Source organism: Lynx canadensis, chromosome D2 (genome assembly GCF_007474595.2).
Source record: "Lynx canadensis isolate LIC74 chromosome D2, mLynCan4.pri.v2, whole genome shotgun sequence".
Classification (NCBI taxonomy): Eukaryota; Metazoa; Chordata; class Mammalia; order Carnivora; family Felidae; genus Lynx; species Lynx canadensis.
In genome coordinates, this window is record NC_044313.2 from 32,435,229 (window position 1) to 32,462,890 (window position 27,662).

A 27,662-nucleotide genomic window follows, 5' to 3' on the forward strand; every position below is an offset into this window, starting at 1 on the left:
TCTCATGGCACCCGTGCACAGTGCTACAATGGCCTTTAACTTGTGTCAGTTTCCTCCACGAGAATAAGTGCCCTGAGAACACAGAGTATCTTTTAGATCTTTAGAAACCAGCAAAGGGTCTGGCCTATGTCAATACTCCATATATCAGTTCAGTTGAATAAATGAATGGATAAGATTGATTTGAATTTTTAGTATACAACATTTTCCATCAAGAAAAAGGGTGGGGGGCTCGAATATTTCAAATGTTTTACTTCTCAACTCCATGGTTCTGACTATTTTTAGTGAGCTGCCAGGAAACCTCAACTTCAGTCTGCATGTACTGTAGGAAGCAAGAGGACAAACGTTTGGGTAGTAAATCCCAAATCTGCATCCCAGTGCTTAGTCATAAACTCCATGGAATATTTTCTCACTAAATTACAAAGAATAATAGCCCTAAATGATAGGTTTATAATAGAAGGAACTCCACATTTGGCTGGTTCTTTCTAAGCAAGTACGGTTAACTCTACATTGTCTCTGGCAATGAGTCATTCTGATTAAAGAGAGTATGATTAAGTAGTAATGCATCTCCTTTTTTATGACTATGTAATAATCTCATAGGATAAACTCTCAACTCTGCATCTTACTAGTTGTGTGACTTGGGCTTTCTAAACTTTCTAACTTTCTAAATCTTCATTTTCTAGACTAAAATTTTTAAAACATCCATCACTTACTTTGGGAAGTTGATGTGAAGATGTAGTGAGCTCTGTATGAAAAGAGTGATTAGAGTGATCCCAACGGACCCCATGGCCTCAGTTACTACTGTCAATGTGTGGGAAATAGTTTAACTTATGTTTAGTCCAGACATATGTATTCTTGACTTTTTGGCTCCCTCTTTGCCCTTTCAGCTTGGATGACTCACAGACACCTCAAACCCATTCTACTCAAACAGAATGCATGTTTCTCCCCTCCCCCCAAACCTGTTCTTCCTCCGACTTCCCATAGTTCAACATTTATAGTTCAGTGAACATCTCTACTGAGATCTCACCCAGTTGTGATACCAAGAACAGCATCATCCTCCATTTCTTCTTCACCCTCACCCTTCACACCCAAACAACCCATTTATTCAGGAAATTTTTCTGAGACTTTGTGTCTAGTCCTGGGTCCTGCCTCCCAAAGATTCTGATGCCTCCCCATCCCCCTCCATCACACTGCCACCTCCTTAGTCCAACCACCACCACCTCCCACAGCAGGCTCCTAACTCATCTCCCTGCATCCCACTCTTGCCTCTCGACAATTTACTTTCTATACTGAAGCCAGAGTGATCTTTTCAAGGTGCCTATATGATCACATCACCCACTAGTTACTTAAAACACTTCAGAGCTTCCCATTACTTTAGAATAAAAACCAGAAACCTTCATGCAAGCCATAGGTTCTGCGTGCTCTACCCTTTCTGGGTTTCTAGACTCTCTTATCACCACTCTTCCCCTCACTCTGCCTCCCCTCAGCCTCACTTCACCACTCTCCCCCTGCTACAAGGTCCTGGCACAATTTTTTTACTCTGCCTGGAACATTCTCCTCCCACTTCCTTTGTTTAGCTATTTTCTACTCAGCCTTCAGATCCCAACTGAAAGTGACTCCCTCAAGGACGCCTCAGGGAACCCTTTTGTGAACTCACTCTAGCAGGCACTCTGCATGACACTCGAAACTTTTCTATCACTTAAAGCTATCGTAATTAATTATCTACATACGTAAGTATTCCACCACACCAGCCTCAATGCTGGCTGCATATTAAATTCACTGGAGAAAATACCAACTCCTGCGTTCCACCCCAGACAAATTAAATCAGGATTACTGCAGGTGGGGCCTACACATTGCAATCTTTTAATGGCTCCCTGGTACATCTAATGTGTAGCCAAGGTTGGGAACCACTGGTTCAGAGGGCAAGGACCATGTCTGCTTGTCCACAACTTCATCCCTAGTGCCAAGCACACAGCAGTGTGTGCACACAGTATAGGCACTCAATAAATGGCAATTGTAGTTATGATTGTTATTGTTGTGGCTGATATGGTTATGATTAAGATCGTAACTTTTTCACATTTTTGGTATCTGTGATTCTTTACCACGTAACTCCAAGAAAATAAACCTGTAGCAGCTAAATTATCTTTTAGCTGATATTATTAAATCAGCTGAATTATTAAAATTCAGCATGTTTCTTCCATTTTCCTGTCGACATAGACCTTCAATTGAGGACTGACCAGAACCTACTATATAATGTTCTCACAATAAATCACATCTCCAAGGTGAAACAAAATACAGCATATTTAAAAATCCAATTCATATCATACAATTCCTTTTTATGTAGGTATGTATTCATAATTATAGTCATTTGAATAATGACTTTCGAATTTTGTAATGACATGAATTAATTGGATTGTCCACTGCTTTATCACTCTGATTCTATTTGATTTTACTCTTCCCTATTTGTAGTTTTTCTCTCCTGTCACATGACCTATTTTACTAAGCAAAATACTAACCCCACCCCCACCCTGGCTCGGTGGTTAGAACTGAAGTTCCTTTGGCTTGCAGTTTGCCTACGTCAAAGGGCAGGCTCTGGGCAAGTCCTTTAGAGAACATTCTAAACACACAGTTTCTGTAATCCAGTTCTCAACCATAAACCCACTCAAAATCACCTACGTGTGTTGTTAAAACAAAACTGCTGGACCCTATGCTCAGAGTTACTGATTTACTATGTCTTGGGTGAAGCCAGAGAATTTGCATTTCTAATAAGTTGCCAGGTAACACTGCTGTGGCTACTCCAGGAATCATACTTTGAAAACTACTGCTTTAATTCATAATGCACTCTAACTACACCCTAGTCAATGGTGGATATTTAAAAAAATAGTTGCAGAGCACTTGTGAGGCGTACTAGGGGTACAGTCAGTGAAGACCATCCAATTTATTCTTTATATTTAAAGCACAACTCTGGGCATTTCTCCTATGATTTCAGAGGGATTTCCTCTGTGCTATTTTTGTAAATGACTCAACATCTCCCACCCATATTTCTCTTTTGATGAGAAAGAGATCGTGAAAGCAGCATGCCTGAAGCCTGTTCTTAATAGGGAATCCCTCAGCTACCTCTAGCCTACTTTTTATTTAAAAAAATTTTTTTTAATGTTTATTTTTGAGACAGAGAGAGACAGAGCATGAATGGGGGAGGGTCAGAGAGAGGAAGACACAGAATCTGAAACAGCCTCCAGGCTCTGAGCCATCAGCCCAGAGCCCAACACGGGGCTCAAACTCACGGACCGCGAGATCATGACCTGAGCCGAAGTCGGCTGCTTAACCGACTGATCCACCCAGGCACCCCTCTAGCCTACTTTTTTTTTTAATTTTTTTTTTTAACGTTTATTTATTTTTGAGACAGAGAGAGACAGAGCATGAACGGGGGAGGGGCAGAGAGAGAGGGAGACACAGAATCGGAAGCAGGCTCCAGGCTCTGAGCCATCAGCCCAGAGCCCGACGCGGTGCTCGAACTCATGGACCGTGAGATCGTGACCTGAGCTGAAGTCGGACGCTTAACCGACTGAGCCACCCAGGCGCCCCATCTAGCCTACTTTTTAAAGGCAGCCCTTGTTCACTATCCCTGAAGCCAGCCAGATTTGGGAAGTCACCTTCGAGATTGTTTAACATCATGGTGAGAGGGGGACTGAAATAACAGTGAGGGAACTTCTAGGAAGCTCTTCAGAGAAACAAGGTTCAAAATCACTCTAAGAGGTTTCAGCAGGGATTTGGGAGAGAGGTAGGGTAAGGGATTCGCAGGCAGCCCAAAGGAAGTGAGCCCAACACTAGCACCCCAGCAAGATGCCCGGCAAGCAAGACCCCGTGACGGGAACCAACAGCTAGAGGGAGCATGAATTGTAACCTCTGCTGATGCTCACTATGCCAGTATGACCCACTCAGATGTATACACAACACAGCTTCACTCTGCGAGGGGGAGGGACTAAGATAAGAAAAGGTCTCTTGTGCTGTCCTCATTTAGGGGCCAGGGGGCAATTTTAGGATGATCAACCATCCCAGTTTTCCTGGGACCATCCTGAATTTAGCTTCTTCTTCAGACCCCCATGTTCTTTAGTCATGCTCTCATCCCCTCTACCATTCTCACTCAGCCTCATTCTTACCTTCTTACCAAAGACAGGGGCACCCCCTCTTCTAAGATGCACTCTCTCCTCATAGCCTCTGGCACTTTCAGTCTCGCTTAATCAATTCTCTTTTCTTCCCTGAGCTCAGTTTTGTGTCTGACTTCACTGTCATCTTTAGGCTTTCCACCATTTTGACTTTTTAATACTCCATGAATGTGGTACATGTTTTTCAGATCAAAAAAAATCTCAAAGTGGAAAGAAGCTTAGAGTTCATGCACTCCAAGGTTCCCAGCCCCAAATGCACAGGAGAATCTCCTAGAACTTTTTCCAGTCCCATCCAGAGAAACTGCATCAGAGTCTCTGGGCTTAGGGCTCAGGCACTAGTCATTTTTAAAACCCCTCAGGTAATTCTAATGTGCAGCCAAGGTTTCAAATTGCTTCTAAGCAGAAAATCTACTTCTACGGAATTCTTGAAAGCTGGGTATTTAGCCTCTGCAGTATCCTTCTCCACTGACAGAAATACATGTTCATGTAGTGCATGCTTTTGGCAGACATGGCTAATCTCTAGGAAGCTCTTTATCACGATGCAAGTTTTGTTTCATTCTAACTCCCACCCACTGATTTCAGCTTTAAGCTATGATGCAATGCAGTATGTTTACTTCTCTTCATTAACAATTTTAATCCACAAAGATACCCAGTTTCCCATTCTTGAGGACAAATAACCCCAGTTCCATTAACCACATTTACAGATCTCATGTCTCACCTTGCCAGATCTCATGTCACCCTAATTACCCACTACTAGATGCCCTCTGGTTTGTTAATGTCTCTCTCAAAACACACTGCTCTGGGGGCACCTGGGTGGCTCAGTCGGTTCAACTTTGGCCCAGGTCATGATCTCATGGTTCATGGGTTCGAGCCCCGTGTTGGGCTCTGTGCTGACAGCTCAGAGCCTGGAGCTTGCTTTGGACTCTGTCTCTCCCTTTCTCTCTGCCCCTCCCCTGCTTGTGCTGTCTTTCTCTCTCTCAAAAATAAATAAACATTAAAAATAATTAAGACAAAACACTGCTTTGAACTGAGGATAGTACTACAGAGAGAGTGAAGTTATTATATCCTTGATTTGGAAACTTAACTTTAATTGCTGCCACCTAGTATGACTAGTTGCTTTAGATACTCATATTGAAAACTGCGGTCCAGTAAAACCTACAGATCTTTTTCACACAAACTATCTCCAAGTCAGGATTCTCTCTTGGAGTGTGTATATCATTTAAATGTCAGCCTTATGGCTCCAGCCCATCTTTCTGGTTTGATGACACTTGATTCTTTTATGTAATATATTGCACTCTCACTAAAAGCTGTGTATTACTGGCAAATTTGCTAAATGTGCTTCCTATGGTTTCATCCAAATCATTGATAAAATGTGCCAAATAATACTGGGACAAGTGCAGAACCTTGTGGTATGGTCCCCTATAACCTTTCCTCAAGGTGGATTTCAAACCGTTTGTCAACATGATTTAGCCATGATTCACACTAATACCAATCCTCTGAGTTCATTCTTATCCAATCCATGTTTCTCCAACTCATCTTTAAGCATATCATGAAAGACTTTGTCATACGTCTTTCTCATACTGTTGTATATGATACGTTTTTCTCATACTGAAGTACTTACAAGTAAAACGATATTATATCTGGGATTTGCTTTAAAGTATTCCAATACCAACAATAAAAAGACCTGGTGGAGGGGAGAGCAACAGGGAAAACAAAAATCTCAGAATATTGATAGCTGTTGAAGATGGGTAATGGGTATATAGAGGTATATTATTCTTTTTGGTTTTGTTTTAAATGTTCTATAAAAAATTTTATGAACCTCTTGCTGAAATAAAATACACTATTTCTATGAATTTGAGAGACTTCCAAATTCATTAACTCTAACATCCTCCTACGCATCTTCCTAATTGGGGCAATTTGATATAACTTGATTTAATAAATCCATGCCAGTTTCAAGTGATTGGGGCTTTCTTTTTTAGTTGCTAACAAATCTTCCGTATTTATTTTAAGACTTTGCCAAGAATCAACCTCATGTGGAGTTTCCTGAACCTATCCTCCCCATATTTTATGATTTAGGTTACTAACTGAGAACTTAAAGACCATCATGTCTATAAAGTTCTTTAAATTCATTTAGAAAAATCATGGACTCTCTTAATAACTTCTCATCTGTTTCAATGACTTCTTAATGAGGTATGTTTCATTTTGAATTGATTGAACTGCATCTTTCTAGACTCAAGCAAAATAGAAGTTCAGAGGTTCCAATTCTTTCGCATAATCCATTACCATTGTGAATCCCTCTTCCTGTTCATGTCTTGCACTGAACCGTAATCAAAATAACTTTTTTTGTTATCTTTAGCATTTTTTCCTGCACGCCTCATCTCCAAGTGATACTTAGCCCAAGGGATGCTACTTTTAAAAGAATTCTCCTAGCTTCTAAACGTTCTTCTCGACTACTTGCCATCTTTTTTCTCTATTGTACAAATCCTTGGGTGGGGGGGAGGACTTTATTTTATAAAAGCCATGGTGATCATAGAAATTTTGAGAAAATGGAGAAATATATAAAATAAAATTAAACTCACCCGTAATTTCTAAACTCCTTATCAAGGTCCCTCTGGTCAAATGAGTATTTTAAATGCCTTCCACTTCCCTTACCCATTAAGATTACTTCTGATCACATAATCTGATTGCTCATTTAGTTGGTTATATCACTTTTAGACTCCTATCCTTTTGAGCCATATTCTTTAGCAAATCTGACCATGAGATCTCACCTATCATTTTTCTGATTTTTTTTTTAATCCTTCTTCCTAAAAATTGAGGCCAAGTGCTGGTTGCCTTGTTTTCCTCCTTCAAGATTATTAATGCCTAAATCAACTATTCATTTCTCCTACTTCTTAGCCATATCTTTCTTTTGAATCAGAATTAAATCAAAGAAGATGGAAGAAGGGCACTAAAATCCTCCTCTAACTTGCAAAAAGTATCTATGAGGAATATTAAGAATTTTTCATATATTTTTGGAAAATTAGATTTCCAATCAATATCTAGGTAAAGTTACAGTGTTTCAAACTTTCATAATTGAAAGGGGTTGGGTGGGGGGTAATGAAGGAAAGTGTTGCCAACATCTACTGTGATCTTCATGCCAAGCACTGTACTAGGCACACCACATAAAAATTTTTTTTCTCATTTAATACTCTTAAAGGAACTATAAGTTAACTACTGTTTTAGTTCCTGTTTTATAGATAAGGAAAACGCAAATGAGACAGATTAAGCAACTTCCCCAAGACCAAGCTGGCATAGTATCTTTGAAATACTAATTATTAGAATATCTGGTTTGCAAAGACCTCCTTTAGTTGGAAAACTCCATTCACAGTTTATTTTGCTTCTGTCTTTGCTTTTTAATAGAAATACTTCATCCAAAGCTTCCACCTGACTAGGGTGTTTTTATCTTATACTCATACAACAATGTCGGTTTTCACTCTCCCTCCTTTGTTCTCATCCAAAGCCCTGCAACAAGCTTCCAATCTCATGCTTTTGTATTTTCATACAAACAATATCTTAACATTCCCTCCCTATTCTAAAACATTTATGACTTTAAATAAGAAATAGAACTCACTGCGTCCAATCAGTTAGGAGACCCACCCTTCTAAGCCCTGTGACATGTGGAGCTTCATGTTTAGGTAGAGTAAAAGTATATTTATTTCAATAGGTTAAACTTTGATTCGAAAAAAAAAATGAAGATGGTCAAAAGAAAGCTTGAAATTCTAGACTTATCAAATTTCCTTAAAAGTTGTATCAATGAATCATAGATGTATTCTCCTTTTTTCTCTCTCAGCCCTTTTCCTGGAAATTAATGCAGCTTATTATGCTTCACATTGGAAGAGGCAAAGAGCCATAGCTTCACACCTTTCCATGAATTATTCTAAAGTTGGCAGCAGACTACCTAAATGAAAAAGCAACAGCAAAACAACTCCCAGAGGTTACAGGAGCTGGGATCTTGAGTAAGTCACATTCTCAGTCTTTGTTTCTTCAACTGTAAAAGGAGGATTAACAGTACTACCTATTTGATGGAGTTGCTAAAAGAATTAAACTGAATAATCTTTAAGAAACTCCCATATGAACTGTAAATTCAATGATTATGATTATTATGATAATGATGATTATAGCTTGCAAGGCCATAACTTCATTTTGAATCAATGTATAAAATCAAATATGCAAATGCGCAATACCCAAGTAACGAGAGGCTTTTTACATCTGTAAATGGTGTTGAAAAGTGTTTTAATTTCCCAAATTTCCAGGATTCTTCTTTTTCTCATGATAGAAAAGTCTAGGGTGGGTGCAAAGATTCCTGTCACTTCACCATTTGCTGATACTTTTTCTCACTAGACTTGGTGGTTTGGGAACCAGGTTTTGCTGCTGACAGTACACTGGAAGCCAGAATCTAGGACTGAGCCTGGCTTGGTGAGTATCAGTCCTGGGTCACCCTATTCTTCGGAAAGCAACATCAGCTTCAAGTTCTAGAATTAGGGTTCGCCTTCTCTGGCAAAGAAAGGGGATGCTGTAGGGAGGTTAGGGAAACCCACACCTTCTCCCTCCCCTGCTGATTCTGCCCTTCCTCCAGGCTTGTCTTGCAGGCTCCTTTCAGGGCAATATGGAAGTCCTTGGGCTCAAAGTACACTCTCTACTCCACTGCTTCTCATTCTCATTTCCAATTCAGGGGAGTAAAGAAATACTCTGGGGCCTTAAAGTGGAAGGGAGTTGTGTGGTTCTTCACACCTTAACGTGAAATGTTGAGATGGACTGTGTTCCCCAAACCTGGCTGTGGAAAAGCTGAATAGAAAGAACATGGGTTTGGAGGCAGTATAGGAGGAGGGCAAGGGACAAACTATCCCTTGGGATGGGTTGGAGGAAAGGGACTTTGGCAGCACCCAGGCACTGGGCAGCAGGGTGGGAGGACATAAGGCTCAGGATATAGAAGAGAGGTCCAGAAATGAAGCTCTCAGATACCACATCCACTTCACCAGCACCCAGTTTTACCAAGTACCCACCCTGTCTCCTTCCTGCCTCCTTGGATGGAAAGAGCAGCACTGGAAAACTCTCAGTTTCATCCTCACAGTTACCATTTGTTATGTGCTTGCTGGGTACCAGGCACTATGCTAAACACTACGTGCACCATCCATGAAATCTTCACAACACTATAGATATCATTAGGCCAATTTGCACTTGAGGAAACTGGGGGTCAGATGTTTAGTAATGTGCTCATTGTCACACAGTAAGTGCAGAGCTGGAATGTAAGCACAAGCCTGTGTGATGGTGGGAACACTATGCTCTTCGTTATTAGGAGGAACTGACACTCATTTAACTCTTCCCTTTTCTATCTCCTCCTACCCCTCCCCCCACCTACCACCTACCCACTTCCTTCAGTCAAGTATGGCCAGTTAACATAGCCATCTTCTAAGAAGGTCACCACAGGTGGTTTCTGCCTCATAAATGTCTAGGTTGGGTTTTGTGGCTGCTTTTCATGTCCTGTGACCTTATGATCTTGGCCACAATAGACTACGCCAACAACCACTGCTTGAGCCACGGTTGGGCTTGCATTACCTCATTTAGCCCTCTGAACAAACCAATACAAAATTAATCATATTGTACTGGTTGAGAACACTGACTCAGAAAAGTTAAGTTACCTGCCTGCGGTGATGATATAGCTAGTAAGAGGCAGAACTAGGATTGGAGGTTTGGTTCATCCAAATGCTTGAACATTCGGCTCTACCTCTTTTTCTTAGGAGATCAATGGAGTTGGCCTGGAACAAGAAACCCTCTCGAATACAATTTGTGACAATAGAAGGGAGTTTTCCAGCCAGTGCATCCTGTGCAGCAGGAGACACAGAGACAGAATCAAAGAAGAGCTGAGTTTTGGCAATGGAAGAGAAATCAGGGAGGATGACTTCCACAGTGGCTGCCCAGTCATGCGGGCTGGCACTATGCCCTCATCAAAGCAGTTCCTGCCAGCTTATATGCAGCAATAGAGTCTGTTACCTGTGTTTTCTGACTTCTCCAAATGGGCCTGTCAGCCCCTATCACCCCAGATAACCTAACCCAGTCCTTGTCACCTATGCCTCACACATATCCCTCCCTTAGGCTTAAACTCCCAATAACACACCCCATCACTATCTTGTCCTGTGGGAATGGAGTGGCGAGAGTCTTGGAGCCCTGTAGACCCTGATGCTTGAATCCTAACCCCACTCTGACATCCAGCTTTACTTCTTTCCCCAAGTAACTCTTTCCTTCCATTGTCTGCCAGCTCCAAGAGAAAGAGTATTAGGCCTAGGCCCTGAGTGTTTGGGGTGTACATCAAATGTTTTCTGGGGGAACAGCAAGTCAAATGCCGTATGCAACTCAGAAGGCCATACAAGTACAGAACCTCCATATCCTGGGTCCACCAAGGCCTTGGAGTGACTGGGGAATGAAACTAGAATCCTCTTCCAGGCCTTCAAACCCCACAGTTAGTCCCACTGTCTGCACAAGACATCAGAGCTCACAGAAGTCCCCTTGTCTCTGAGGTTGGCCAGAGGAACAAGCTGCTAGTGAGTATCAGTGCTAGAAATGCTGGCAACAAGCAGCATAGGACACTTTTTTTTTTTTGAGTTTTATTTTTTTATTTTTTTAATATGAAATTTATTATCAAATTGGTTTCCATACATCACCCAGTGCTCCTCCCAACACATAGGACACTTTTAATGCTCCTATAAAGCATGTGTATTCTGAGGAACTTACACTCCTGAGCAGCTGGGGCTACATCTGTAAATGTCACACATAATGAGCTGTTCCAAGAAAGATCCAGGAATACAAAAAGCTTGATTTCCTGGCTCCAGTGCCTCCCCTTGGAAACCTTCTCCTCTGAGGACAATTTGGCAAAAGGTCAAATTAGTAACTTGACCTTTACACACACACACACACACACACACACACACACACACACATATGCACAGAGAGAGAGAGAGAGAGAGAGAGAGAGAGAGAGAACAAGAAAATCACTTGGTTATATTAAGCATCCCATCACATTCCTCTCTCAGGAAGGCAGGATAGACAAAAAGAAAAAATAATTGACAAGGCACCTGTTTTTTTTACATAGATCTACTTCTTTCTAACTCTCTTGCAGCTTCTCTTGCTGTTCTATTACTTGGTAACCAATTGCCCCAGCTCCAAATCTGTTCCTCCTTTCCATAATCATAATATCTAGAAGTTGAGTTCCCAAGGCAACCACAAATATTTGTTATTCTTTCTGCCATGTGATTTTCCCTAAAAATAAACTCAGATATTTTTCCTACCATCAAAATGCCATGAAGAATGTTAATGGATATTGCTTTTTTATGCATACCTGTGAAATAAAGAAGGTGTAATGCTGCTTAGGCAAAATTTCCAGAAATACTGTGAAAGTCCTAAAGTGGAAGATAATATAAAAGCTGGGGTGTTAGATTGTTCTATCTTTAAAATGGAACAAGGCATGGGGGAAAGGATTAGAGCAAGCTGTTATACATATGTTCATGCACCCAAACAAGCAGAATTTTTTTCCTTTTTAGAAAGGAAATAGCTGAGTGCCTATTTGCTCTGAGGTCTCATACAGATTTCCTTCGAAATGTCCCCTTGATGTGCCAGCCAAGGACTCCCAGAGATCTCTATTTGAAGCCAACAGAACTGAAACCAATTAACAAACAAATTTGTTTTCTGTTCACATGTATCTCTGGGGTGGGTGACCTTTCAGAAATCATGGATAAAGTCTCCATTTAAGGCTCCAACACAGTAATGACCCCACTACACAAATCATTGTGGCTTAAGGGGCTTCCAAATTAAAGGAGGTCTTGCAAATGGTAATGTCACAATGGCAATAGTGATAGAAAACTTTACATTTCAATTATCTCAACAACAGTTTGCAAACGCATTTATGTTCCCTCTCTTTTTGATCCTCAGAGAAACTCCCTAGGACACACACACACACACACACATAGTTCCATTTTACAAGTATGCAAAAGCTGAGGCTGAAGAGCAAGGACACTTGCCCCACCTATATGCTACTGGGTGTACAACTCAACCAAGTCTTCTACTTCCAGTCCCATGTCTTTTTATCCTGAATATTCTTTATGCCTCCACCTCACCATACCTACTATCATCCAAGAATCCTGAAACCAGTAGAATTTGTGATACAGAGGACCAGGAGTTAAACAGGCAGACTTAAGAGTTCTTAGAGAAGCAATTCATAAATAGATAAAATAATGGAAAGACTGTGGGGGGTGGGGCGGGAAGAAAAAACAAAGCTGAGATGAATTAATGCAGGATGCAGTCACTAACACAACAGGGAAAATTCTCTCTCCCTCCTTCATATCCTCTCTGCTCATGACTGTCCTAAGACCTCGGACTTCCCCCAAATGGCCCTATAATAACCCTTTCCTCCAATATTGGAAAGTCTCTTAAAATATTTGGCTAACCTTGATTGACCAAACGCAGGTTTCCAATTTTTCTTAGAACTACCATATTAGTACCAGTCATATTCATGTCACTATTTCTTTTGACACATGTTCTTTATACAACATGGTCTCTGAATCCTTTCCCATTCTGGACATACCCACCCACCCAGTTTGTCAACATCTCACTTCCAATGTGATGCAGAAAGGGAATGTACCACCCATAGTGATTTCCAGTTCTTTACTCAATGAATCAATTAAAAGTAAACAAATTTGCACTGAATCATGAGGGAACTTTTTGAGTGGTGGAAATACTCTATATATAGCTTGATGGGTCAAAAAGTGTTGTTGTAGGGATAAATGAGATAGTGAAAGTCAAGCACTTAGCATAGGTCTTGGCACAATGTAAGTCCTTTTATGAACCACTCCCTGCAAATCAATGCCTTCATTGCACTCTCTCTGAAGTATTATCTTCAGTTCAGAGCAATGTATTTTTTTAAGTTTATTTATTTATTTTGAGAGAGACAGAAACAGCATGAGCAGGGGAAGAGCAGAGAGAGAGAGGGAGAGAGAATCCCAAGCAGGTCCACATTGTCGGTGCAGAGTCCGATGCAGAGCTCAAACTCACGAACCACGAAATGATGACCTGAGCTGAAATCAAAAGTCAGACACTTAACCAGCTGAGTCACCCAGGCACCCCCAGAGTAGTGTATTTTGAGACAGACAATAAATTGGAGGGCAGAAGTTTCAAAGGAGAGACAGAAGCTCCTACTCACAAAAGTTCCATTAGCAATTTGTTCCTCTCTGTTTGCGCCTGTCCAGCTTTGCCCTACTCTGGTGAAGACACAATAGGTTTATCTCCTGAGGATCAACTCCACCTAATTCCTACAGTATATTGGGAATTTCTTCACCATAATGGGAGAGCATCTGAAAACCCATGTTGCTTCCATGCCTTGGGTCAAGTGTCCTGCAAAGAATTTAACCACCCCTTTGGGAGAATCTGGGCAAACCTCCTTAGGTAAATTCATCATAGAGTACATTAGAGTCTGGCCACCCAGTTCCTGGTCCTTGCTTCATTTCCACCTTAGGATTAGAGTCAGACCACAGATGTTGACCAAATTGGTAGGGGAGTGACCTTGTATGCTGGTTTCAGTCCACTACTTTCATGTAGGATCTGAATTCAGTTTCCAGTGACCTCAGACAGACATTTCTGCCCAATGACTTGGCAACAGACCAAGGATGTACTTCCCAGATGCCCCTGCAGCTGGACCCCCACCTTGGATCAAAGCCCTTGAATACACCCATGGTCTGGATCAAACATGACTTTATTTGTCTCCCTTGGACACAATGACCTGAGCTACCTACAGCAACTTCCTTTTACTCTCCCCATCTACAAAGAGCTTCAGGTACATGTCATATCTATGGATGTTCCATTTAGAACACTGACAATGAGATGAAAACATTACAAAGAGCAAACATATGAGCTCATAAAGCAAAGCAACCTATTGAAGATTTATACAGGGACAAATTTATTGAAGATGTATGGGGCAAATAGGCCTCAAAACTTTAATAGACCTAAAAACTTTACTAGTCACTGATATCTTATAATTTCATTCATTCATTCATTATGTACTCATTTATATATTCACGCTTGCACTGATTTGAATAACATTTGATTGTCTGGAATGTGCTTGGTACTGGATATATAAAGTATGAATAAAACTTTATAAGATATATAAGATATACATAAGTATGTATAAGATATATATAAGTATTAATAAGATATATAAAGTATGAATAATCCCTGCTCTTAAAGAACTGTAAGAATTAATGTTCAGAATGTCAATGTCATCGCCTTGATCTGTCAAATAAACGTTTTTATCCTTGGTATGCTCTGTTAAAAGACACAGATGTAATACACCTCAGTAGGTTATATAAGATAATTCCATTCAATCATATTAGCTATAATTAGCACAAAATGTAATGTGTGAGCTTCAATTCTCTAGGTAACAGCATTATCAGCCTTGAGCGTGGCATTTCTAGGACTGTATCACACCTTTGGCCTTCCTAGCTATATGGTATTGGCCTCACTTCCTCAGTTTTAAAACAGGAATAACAGCATTTCTCATGTCATAAGATTTTTGTAAAGGTCAAATGAGGTAATGGGTTCAATGTGCTTAACATGGTACCTGGAAAACTCCTGTTTACGTTGTATCTTCCTTTTCAAATTTGCATATGATAGTTTTTATTTATGTAGTTTACATTAACAAGATCTTTCCATTTTTTAATATCACCTTAGAACCTCCATTTGGGGTTAATATCTAAGGTCAAGAGCAATTGGCCTTATAAAGGAAATCCTAAGTAGTAAAAGCAATAACCAAGAAGGACAACATACTCATAGCCCTAATCAAAAGGAAGTTAAGTAGAAGTAAGCAGCTCAGAGTCTCAGAAATTAAAATTTGTGAGACGCTTATCAAAACTATCACCTACTAGGAAAAGATGTTAGAGCATATGACACTCTGTTAAGTTAAAACTAAACCAACTGCAGGACACATGAATAAAGTGACAGGACCCCAGTCAAGGCTCAGGCTTTCAAAGCACATCTGGACTCTGTATTAAGTTTCAGACAACACACTTAAAGTGAGACCTTAACAGCCTAGAACTGATCTGAAGCTTCCCAAAAAACAAGTGTTAGCCAACTGGAACTTGACAAAACAGTGAAATACAGTAGGAAAGCTGAGGCCTCTTCAGCTGGGGAATGGCAGACACGGAGGAGTCATGACAATATCCTTTCAAATATCTGAGGGACTATCCCACGGAAAGGGATTTAGATCTGGTCCACCTCTATGGCTCAGAGGGAAGTACTAGTGCAAATGGCAGAAGGAAGATGCAGGAAAGGAGAAACATTCAGTTAAATTTTAAAAAGAACAAATCTTTGTAACAGATCTATCTCATATAGTAAGAGAACTCTATCTGGCATTTAGGAAAAGTAAAGTATAGGAGGGCAAGCAGAGACTCTAGGACTCAACAGAGAATTCAGCTTGATCAAGACGCTGGACTGTGGATTTGGCTGGTTTCTGATAACTTTTTCAGACATCCCTGGTAAGAAAAATAAAGCAGTGATATACTTTCTAAGACATATTAACCATAAAATGAGGATAATAATAACATTGACCTGACAGAATTGTGTAAAGATAATAATAATATGTGGGAAAAGGCTTCAATGGGAAAGACTAAAATGAAAACAAATAAACAAGCCCAGAGGAAACAGAGGGGAAAATTTCAATTATTATCCTCACAGAGATGAGAAAAAAATTGCATCTGTGAGACCAAAAGAGTGTACAATTTTGTTTAAATAAACAATTAGAAAATAAAAACAAGTTTTTAGAATTTTAAACTACAATAACTGAAAAATGAACTTGACAAATGTCTTTGAAATTTTAAGAATAAAGTTGAGAAAATATCCTAGAAGGTAGAGCTGACTGCCAAAGAGGATGGGGAGAAAACACAAGAAATTAAAATTATTAATACAAGAGAGACAGCACCTGACTAATACACCTTCCAGAAAGAAAGATCAGAGAAAACCACGGAAAGAAAATTATCAAAGAAACCATATGAGAAAATTTCCCAGAACTAAAGGACCTGAGTTGCCAGATGGGAGGGGCTGAATGCCCAACACAATAGATGAAAATAAACACACCCCAAAGTACATCACTATACATGTTTAGTACATAAGGGATAAAGAAAAAATCCTAAATGCTTCCTAGAAAACAGAGGGTGGGGTGGGAGGAACAAGTGGCATAAAAATAATTGGGAATAAGAATAGCATCAGACTTCAAAAATCCAAAAGACACAAAGGCCTCAACATTTTTAATCCAATGCACCTTTTCTCAGGAAGTACCAAAGGATGTGCTCCACCCAAATGAGGTAGTGAACCTAGGAAAAGGAAAAGATGTAGTACAAACGGAGAATCAAAATCAACAGTAGAAAGGTCAGGGGAAGAAGTCCAGGAAGACAACCATGCAGCAGTCTAGAAGAGCAATGAGCTTAGATGGGGATAGGACAACAGGTTCAGAGAGGAGGTTTTAAAAAAGAACAGACAAGAAAAGAAGGACAAAAAAGAAAAATTACTGACTATGTAGGAAAGTGTATCAAAGGGTTTGCAAAAAAGGATTACTAATAGAGAGACACTGAGAACTAAGCATATAAAGAAGTGAGAGGCCTTATTAATGTCAGTAAAAATAAAAAGTCCTATAGGAAAGAACATCTGAGACACAAACAATAATTAGTCATGCTAAAGGAAACATTGCATGTGGATTTAACCAAAACTTGTGACATCACGATGGTGTGGAGAAGGCAACCCTGCAGGAATGTAAGAAAGCAAACCACTCATGGGGCACCTGGGTGGCTGACTTTGGCTCAGGTCATGATCTCACAGTTTGTGGGTTCAAGCCCCACATTGGGCTCTGTGCTGACAGCTCAGAGCCTGGAGCCTGCTTCAGATTCTGTGTCTCCCTCTCTCTCTGGTCCTCCCCAACTCATACTCTGTCTCTCTGTCTCTCTCTCAAAAATAAACATTAAAAAAATTAAAAAAAAAAAAAAAAGAAAGGCACTCAGCTACCAAAATAAGCAACAGAAAGCACAAATACCAGAAGAGATTCTGAATCTCTTTTCTCAAATCCTTTCTCTTCCCATCCCTTTATTAACGTTGGTACTTATTAGGTATCATTCTTCATCCTCTTCTGTTTTCATTCTCTACCCTTTCCAAGGAGATTTATTCATGCCCATCCTTTCCAACTCCAACTCTCATTATCTCTGGATTTTGGACAGACCTCTCTAAGCTCTAGACCCAAATTTCCAGCAATCAACATAGTATCTCTGCTTGATGTCTTATAACCATCTCGTGTTCAGCATGTGCCAGGATGAACTTGTTATCTCTCTCCTCCTCTGTCAAATCTACTCTCCTTCCCCACTTCCTAGCCTTATTTTATAAGCACTTACTGACCCAATCATTCAAATCTAAACTTGAGAATAAGTCTTGACATCTCTTTCTCCTTCTCTCCCAACAAACCACTTAGCTCTCTACTTCAGACTCTATAATTCAGAAAATTGTCTAAATCCAGCCCCTCCCATTCATTCCCCTACCCCCACACCCTGCACCATCAATGCCTTAGTGCAGGTCCCCATCACTTCTCACCTACTGGGCTACTGCAGAAACCCAATACGAGTCTCCCTCCATCGCTCACCAATCTTGGTTCATTCCCTAGACTGCTGCCAGAATGATTTCACAAAGCCAAGTCTTATGACCACCAAGAATGATGGTAGCATAAGTGAAAATACTTTGCCACACTCCCACATTTTTGTGAAAATCTACAACTATGCCTTAAAAGAAATGGGATTTTTTTCCCAAATGAAAAGCCGCTGTATTCGAATTAAGACATGACACTAATGGCCAGCATCATCTCTTCTGAGACATGGCAGCATAACCAGGCACAAGTAAGTAGAGGCCTTAGTTGGCTCTCCTAAACACCCATTAACTTAGAAAGAACAAACGCACATTACGGGAGAAGAGCAGCAGAGTGTGATGGGAGAGGCAAGGTAACTCTTTGAGAAGCCCCGGGTTGGTTGTTTTGTCTCGCTTTGTTTTGTTTGTTTGAATTTGTTTTTGCCTCTGTGAATTGGCAGCCATGTGTCTACCATGAGTATAAAGAGATCTTAGAATTGATCTCCAAAAAAAAAGGCATTACTCAGGCAAGGCACTAAGCAGTGGAATAGCTGCTCACTCTTCAGTTCAACATAAATTTGCTGTCAGTAGGGAAGGGACAAGAGAAGAAAACAGGTCCTAAGAAGGGTCCTTCCTGGATGTCTTTATGCCTCTGGACAATAACATTGAGAGAATTCTGACAACTATAGACTGTCCTCTCAAACATGACTAAATAGTGACAGGACATTTGCCTTCCTTCCTGGATCTGAGTTAGCTTTTTTTGGCTAGAGGATTGAAATATCTTCCCACATGTAGAAGGGGATCTAGCACTTAGTGACTGCATTCTTCCAGGATCCAAAGGGAATTTGAGGGGGCCAAGGGGAGACTATGCATTCCAATCATCTCTAACACTGGGCTAGGATGAATCTCCCCCAACACTTCCTTCAATTCTTTTTAGAACAAGGTGAAAAATACACACATTCATTTGCACACACATACAAAAGGAATCTTTTTTTTTTTTTAAGGGTAAGGCCTTAGACTAAATAAATTTTACAGTAAAGTAGAAAGAACGATGAAGGAAAAGCTTGCCTCTAAAATAGATATGATGCAAGAACGAGAGAGAAATCTTTCCTTGTTTATTTTTTAGTTAGATACAAGAGGATGTTGCTATGAGAAGAGAACAGACTAAGATAAAAGATTTCATGGTAACCAAAAACACTGCAGCTGAATGAAAAGTTTATATTGGAGATAATTAAGGAAAATTGCATCAGTGATGTAGAGCATATTGTAGGAAAACACTCTCAGAATACAAAGAAAAACCAATGAAGGAAAGGAAAGAGAAAGAAAGAGAGAAAGGTAGATGGTGTTCAGAGATTAGAGATCCAAATAATAGGTCCTGGAGGGAAAAAATGAACAAAGCAGGAACACTGATAGGAGTTATGCCAAGAGAAATCTTTCTTGCTCCTAAAGAAGTCCTGAATTTGGCAATCAAGGGGGTTTACCATATTCTAGGCAAAATCTGTGAAAGGAAGTCTGTACTCAGTTGTCTTGCTGTAAGAAGTATAAATGTCAGGACTAGAGAACAGAAGAACGTTAGGGCTGGAAAACAGCTGTCCTCAAACTTCTCAGCACCAGACACCTCAAGACAGTAGAATATTTCCAATTACAGGAGGGGATAAGATGTCTATATTTAGACAAATTGTCACCCTCTTACCACACTGATGCCCTTTCTAAAAAATTACTTTGGTATGCTGACTAGAGCATTATGAAGAGAAACAAAATTAAGAACTCAAGGATGGGATTGAATGCATAATGAGAAAAGAACTATATTGAAACCAATTAAATCCATGGAGGGATGAGTATAATTATTAATATCCAAATAAAAAGGAAAAACCTATTAAATAAATGCCTAATATAGTTTTAGGTACTGGAATTTATAATATTATGAAATTAAATAATTAAAATAAGAAAGGAAGACCAAGGGAAGCAAAAGCTCTTAAATTCTCACCTTTCATAACACAGCCACAATTACTCTTGTTTTTACTTTGATATTAAGATAAACTTAAGCTCAGGAATGTTTTTATTTTCATTTAATATATCCACAGACAAAAATAAAAATAAGATATCTATTATCCATAGCTTTCTAGAAATATAGATAAAAATAAATAAGCAAAAGTGCAGAGTCCATATAGCAAAAAGCATAATATGAGAAAACATTCAACACCAGGGAGAATAAAACAAGAATGGTACATAAAATAAATGTGAACTAATATAAATTCCTCCATGAAAACTCCAGAGACTCAACTTGGATTTAAAAAGCCAATGGTTCATGGGGCGCCTGGGTGGCTCAGTCAGTTAAACGTCCAACTTTGGCTCAGATCATGATCTCACAGTTTGTGAGTTTGAGCCCTGCGTCAGGCTCTGTGCACAGCTTGCGGCCTGCTTTGGATCCTGTGCCTCATTCTCTCTCTGTCCCTCCCCCACTTGTGCTCTCTCTCTCTCTCTCTGCCTCTCAAAAATAAATACATGTAAAAAAGTTTTTTTTAAAAAAGCCAATGGTTCATAAAGGATACATGGAGAATAAAATGAAAATTCCAGCTGGCTTCTTTGCAGAAATTGACAAGCTGATCCTAAAATTCATATGGAAATTCAAGGGACCCCAAAGAGTAAAAACAATCTTGAAAAAAAGAACTGACTCTGATTTTTAAACTTACTACAAAGTTATAGTAATCAAGACAGGGTGGAACTGACACAGAGATAGACATACAGATCAACAGAATAGAGCTGAGAGTCCTCACATTTACAGTCAATTGCTTTTCAACAAGGCTGCCAAGAAAATTCACTGGGGAAGAGAATAATCTTTCCAATAAATAGTGCTGGGACAACTGGATATTCACATGAAGTTGGGCCTCCACCTCATACCACCTCCAAAAATTATTCAAAATGGATCAAAGACCTAAATGTGAGAGCTAAAACCAGAAAATCGTTCAAACAAAACATAAGTGCAAATGTTCATGACTATGGATTAGACAAAGGTTCCTACTCCAAAGAAGATCTACAAATACCCATTAAACACACAAACAGATGCTCAGAATCATTAGCCATCAAGGAAATGCAAATCAAAGCCACGAGACACCACTTCACGCTCAATATGATGGCTATAATCAAAGATCAATAAAAAAAATAAAAAGGGCTAGGTAAGGATGGAGAGAGACTGCAACCATCACACACTGCTGGTGGGAATGTAAAATGATGCAGCTACTTTGGAAAACAGTCTGGCAGTTCCTCAAATGGTTAAGCATAGACATATGACCCACTTCTTGGTATATATCCAAGAGAAATTAAGAACATAGATCCACACAAAAACTAGTCCATGAATGCTCAGAGCAGCATTATTCATAATGATAAAAGGTAGACACACCTCAAATATCCACTAAGTGATGAATGGATAAAATGTGGTTTATCCATACAGTGGAATATATGATAGGAAATGTTCAGAAGAGGCAAAACTTTAGCAGAAAGGACGCTGGTGTTTGCCAAAGGCTGTGGGGGGAAGAAACGGTATGTGGAGATGGAATGGAAGCGACTAATGGGTACAGAGTTTCTTTCTGGGGTGATAAAATGTTCCAAAATTGATTGTAGCGATGACTACACAATTCTGTGAACGTAGTAAAAAAACACCGAAAAGTGGATGTTAAGTGCGTGAATTACGTGGTATGTGAATTATATCTCAAAATAATAGTAAGATCAACAACTATGAGTTCAAATCTCAACTTCAACACGGACCAATGGAGAGACTTTTGCTAACTCACTTCTTCAGTCTCTCGTTTGTAAGACAGGGACAGTAAACAGTACTGACCTCCAAAACTTGTTTGAGAACTGAGTTAACAGCTGTAAGGTGACTAGAACAGCAGGTGCACACACGGAACATGTAGGTTAACTAACTAAAGTCACCACCACTTCCACGCATTAAAAACTTACTGTATTCGTTTCCTACGGCTGCCATAAGAAATTATCACCAACTTGGTGGCTTAAAGCAAAATACACATTTACTCTCTCACAGTTTCACAGGTCCAAAGTCTGAAATCAGCTTCATTGGGCTGAAATCAGGGTGTTGGCAGAGCCGTTCTTCCTTTTGCATCTTCTAAACTCCATTCCATGCGTTCCTTGGCTAGTGGCCCTCTCCCCCACATTCAAAGCCAGAGGCACAGCATCTTGCTTCAGTGGTTACATTGCCTTCTGTGACAAATCCCCCACTCCCTCCCTCTTATAAGGATATTGGTTGCATTTAGGGCCCGCCTGGCTAATCCGGGATCCTCTCCCCAGTTAAAGATCCTTAATTTAATCACATCTGTGAAGACTCTTTTTCAATAGGACATGCATGAATTCTAAAGATTAGGAGCTATAACCTTTGCAGCCTACCTCAGTTACTATATTGACCAAAAAAGAAGAAAAAGAAAGTAAATCTATGGGGAAAAGCTCTATTTCTATGAAAAAATCTATTTCTCAACTCACCAAAAGAAAGCAATAAAAAGAAAACACAGGGGCTCCTGGGTGACTCAGTCAGTGAAGCATCTGACTCGATTTCGGCTCAGGTCATGATCTCATGGTTCGTGGGATCGAGCCCCACAATGACAGCAGGCTCCACAATTGTGACAGGCTCCACAATGACAGCAGGATTCTCTCTCTCCCTCTCTCTCTCTCTCTCTCTCTCTCTCTCTCTCTCTGCCCCTCCCGTGCACTCTCTCTGTCTCTCCAAATAAATTAATTTAAAAAAATATTTAAAAGAAGACATTAAGCGGGGCGCCTGGGTGGCGCAGTCGGTTAAGCGTCCGACTTCAGCCAGGTCACCATCTCGCGGTCCGTGAGTTCGAGCCCCGCGTCGGGCTCTGGGCTGATGGCTCAGAGCCTGGAACCTGTTTCCGATTCTGTGTCTCCCTCTCTCTCTGCCCCTCCCCCGTTCATGCTCTGTCTCTCTCTGTCCCAAAAATAAATAAAAAACGTTGAAAAAAAAAAAAAGAAGACATTAAGCAAAAGATGGTACCAGCAACGTTTTTACATAGCTGAAATAAGAAAATATGAGTACTGCACTATTAATTTCTGTTAACTAACCCTGTTCACTGGAAACAAGGGTTGTTCGGGTCCTATCTACTCTGTCTTTTGAGCACAGAGCCTAAAAAATTATTTTACTGATGACGCATCACTTCAGATGTCTTTTTGTGCATGTGTCTGAGTCTTTATCCACTTAAGCAATACTGTTTCAGTTTTATGGTTCAGTGATTCTGACCCCACCTCTTAAATCCTGCCAAACAGTCCCACATCCTGGCTCTGGCCTCCTGGAACCTGCCATGGTTACATGAAACAGAGAGGCCGGGTAATTCTCACTCACAGCCACTGTATACTTAGCCATACGAGGCTCAGCTGCTTCAGATGTCACCTGAGAACTTCCTCTCACCTTCTTGTCTCTTTCCCAACACTGAATTACTCCTTCTCTGCATCTTCTTGACCTTCCCTCCGTACTCCCAACTTTCCATCATGCCCCTACTTTTCTAACAAGCCACAATAAAAATGACTCAGGTCGCATTTCCCCACCAGAACTGAAAATAATGGATATTGACTATCATTTCACATAGGAGAAAATTATGCTTGGGGAGGGGTTACCATATGATTGAAATGACTGGATAGATTTTTAAATACCCACTCTTATGTCTTAAAAACAGAATATATCTCCTTTATAAGCATTCACAAAAAATTCACTACATGCTTAAGTACAAAGAAACTTCAGAAATTATAAAGCCATATTCTCTATCCATTGTGAAATAAAATGAAATTTTAATTAAAATTAATAGTTTAAACAAAAATAACAATCACTTGGAACTTAAAAAATATATATTATTCTGGGTTAAAGAGACCATAAAAATGCAGTTTCAAACTATTTTGAAAACCACAGCACCACTGATAAAAGTGTATTGGATCTATTTACAGCTATAAGTCTTTGTACAAAAAAAACACTAAGGGAAGACTCAGAAAAACTGTTGTGAATATGGCAGAAAAACTTGAATATCTTTATTTGATGAAGAGCTCACATAAATTAAATTGAAAACATAAAATCCAAATAAGTAATAAAAGGGCAAAGGATATAAACAGTATACAAAAGAAGAAGGACATTATGTCAAAAAACACTGAATTTACTGGTAATTAAAGAAATACTAATTCGGGGTGCCTGGGTGGCTCAGTAGGTTGAGCGTCCTACTCTTGATTTTGGCTCAGGTCACAATCTGACAGTTTCATGAGTTTGAGCCCGACGTTGGGCTCTGCATTGCCAGTGCAGAGCTTGCTTGGGACTCTCTCTCTCTGCCCCTCCCCTGCTCATGCTCTCTCTGTCTCTCTCAAAATTAATTACAAAATTTAAAAAACACAAATTAAAACAACATAAAAGTAGATAAGATTATTTTTTAAAAAAACACCAAAGCTGTCAGGGATGCAACAAAACAGGAGCTGCTTGTGGAAGCATGAAATGTCCACCCTTACGGAAAGCAACTTGGCAACAGTAATCAAGAACTTTAAAAACTATTTACAAGTTTTAATCTGGTATTTCTACTTCTGGGACTCTATCTATCCTAGCATGCAACCCTACGTATGGAAAAACTTTATGCATAAAGACGTTTATTGGAAATGGTAACAACCTAAATGTTCAATAACAGGAGAATTATTAAATTATAGGACCATAAAAATTATGATAACAGAGCGAGGCTAAGATAGAAATGTTCGTGCTTCACTGCTATGCTAAAATCCAGGCTTTAAAACTGTATGTACAGCTTAACAATCATAATGCCATCTCATAATTTTTCAAGATCCTAGCCAAGAAAATGCAAAAAGAGAAACAACACAGGCATAGTAAAAGGAACTGCAAGGAAATACACCAAGATATTGTTGGGAATGATTGTTTTTCTTTTCTCCCCTAATCTATATTTTCATGTTTTCTTTCACGGGCATGTGCCATATTACTTACACTCTCACGGTCATAAAGAATTGTCCACATCCCTTCTATGAATCAAAAGGAAACACTTCTTTATGAAGGACATGTATTGCCATTGTTCCTGGGTCTCTAAAGTCATGTTGCTATTCTAGCACAAACACAACAGGATGGAAGCATGTTACACAAACCCTCCTCTGCCTTCTTTTCTCCAACAGCTTCTTTTTTCCTCATAATTCCCTCAATTTTCCAAACTAAAGAAATTCCACTGGTCCTCTCTGCACCCACTTCCCCCCTTTGCACCTAGAATCATTCCCACCTCACTTCTGCAGAGTGGGTACAATGCCCCAGGCACACTATTCCCAGTCTCAGAGCCCTGAGTTCCTGCTACCCCTACTCCATGGTACTCCAAACATCCAGGAAAGGGTTCTAGAGAAAATACTTCTCCAGTACTTCTCAGGTTGGAGGCAGGGAATAAAAGCAGGGAGACTTGGAGCCATGGAGAAAAAGTGGGAGATATTTAGAAACTCCGACACAGGGCCTTTTTAGTAATAATAGTTTGTGTGCAATAAATTCAGACTTCTTTCTTGTATGGCAAATTAGAGGTTAGCTTCCTGTTCTAGGCCATGTATTGAATAAACGAATAAACCCTTAATTTATTGAAGAAATAAATGGCCCCTGGCTGAATGAACGAACGAACGAATGAATGAATGACATTTCCCATGATCCTGCAATGACATAGGTAATCTGTGACTCAAAGTCTCCTCTGGCAAAGGAAACAAAAACAAAATCAAACTATTGACATTACACCAAAATAAAAAGCTTTTGTACAACAAAGGAAACCATCAAGAAAACAAAAAGGCAACCTACTGAATGGGAGAAGATGTTTGCAAATGACACATCTGACAAGGGGTTAATATCCAAAATATATAAAGAATTTATACAACTCAACACCAAAACAAACAAACAAACAAACCAAATAATCCAATTGAAAAATGGACAGAAGACATGAATAGACATTTTTTCAAGAAAGACATACAGATTGCCAACAGATACATGAAAAGATGCTCAACATCACTCATCATCAGAGAAATGCAAATCACACCACAATGAGATATCACCTCACACCTGTCAGATTAGCTAAAATCAAAAACATACGAAATAATAAGTGTTGGTGAGGATGTGGGGAAAAATGAATCCTCATGCACTGTTGGTGGGAATGCAAGCTGGTGCAGCCACTGTGGAAAACAGTATGGAGCTTCCACAAAAAATAAAAATAGAACTACCATATCATCTAGTAATTCCACTACTGGGTATTTACCCAAGGAAAATGAAAACACTAATTTTAAAAGTATGTGCACCAGGGACACCTGGGTGGCTCACTCAGTTGAGTGTCCAACTCTTGATTTTGGCTCAGGTCATAATCTCAAGGTTCGTGAGTTTGAGCCCGGCATTGTGCTCCGTGCTGACAGTGCAGAGCCTACTAGGGATTCTCCCTCTCCCTCTCTCTGCTCTTCCATCTCTCCCTCTCCTTCTCCCTCTCTCTCTCTCAAAAATAAATAAACTTTAAAAAATATATATGCACCCTTATGTTTATTGCAGCATTATTTACAAGAGCCAAGACATGGAAGCAACCCAAGCATCCATCAATAGGTGAATGAATAAAGAAGAGATGGTAGGGGCACCTGGCTGGCTCAGTCAGTGGAACACACAACTCTTGATCTCAGGGTTGTGAGTTCAAGACCCATGTTGGGCATGGAGCTTACTTAAAAAAATGAAATAAAGAAAGAAGAGGCATTATATATATTCAAGGAATATTAATCAGCCATAAAAAGAATAAAGACTGAAATCTTGCCATTTGCAACAACATAGATGGATCTAGAGGGTATAATGCTAAGCGAAATAAGTCAGTCAGAGAAAAACAAATACCATAGGATTTCATTCATGTGGATTTTAAGAAACAAAACAAAGAGGAAAAAACAAAAATAGACTCTTAAATTCAGAGAACAAACTGGTAGTTGCCAGAGTGGGGGATGAACTAGGCAAAGGGGATTAAGAGTACATTTATCATCATGAGCACCAAGTAATGTATAGAATTGTTGAATCAATAAAACTAATATAACTAATACAAACTAATATAACACCACATGTTAATTACACTTGAATAAAATAAATGTCCCCTCTTCCTATACTATCTCTGGGCCCTTGGCCAAGTGACTTCCCTCCTCAGCTATGAGATGCAGAAACCGATATCACAGGTTTGTTGTGAAGATTCTATGACACAATGCATTTAAAAATTACAGTGCCTGGTACATAGTAATCAATGTTAGCTCTTATTATTAACACTTCACAGAGTCTGGTTTCAGTTAGAGTTGGTTGTATATATGTCTGTCTTCCTTCACTAGACTGTGAGCAAACTGTTTACATCTCACCCATCTGGCATGGGGACTTATAAATGGTAGACACACAATAATATTTGTCAAATTGCTTTGAAGGTATGCCAGGAAGAGGAAAGGGAGGGTGCTGGAAACAAGTTTAACGTACTTTATGATTTTACTCAGGGCCAACCTCTGTAGTGTATGTTTTTCTTCTATTACCAGAACACATTGTCTCGGACTATAAGGTTGCTATTAAATGGGGCTGGGGAGGCACTATTTCTGGAACCAGATGCTCTGTTCAGAGATAGTGAGGTTGTGCTATGAGGCATCTGAAATCTCCAGTTTGGCCCCTGGCTGAATGGGGAGTGGGGGCTAAAGTTCTGCCAGAGCTGGACTGGCCAACCTGGGTACCCTGGCATGGGGCCACATCAGCTCTGATGATCAGCCTCCTAGAAGGGATGCATCTTGTTTCTCGGCGTATTCACTTGG

The 27,662-nt window shown here is 39.8% G+C and overlaps 1 protein-coding gene across 2 annotated transcripts in view; it reads right to left on the minus strand.

Annotated features, from left to right (window-relative positions):
- ENTPD1 (ectonucleoside triphosphate diphosphohydrolase 1) overlaps positions 1-27,662 on the minus strand; it is a 90,014-nt gene that overhangs the window by 59,224 nt on the left and 3,128 nt on the right. The window lies entirely within an intron of this gene.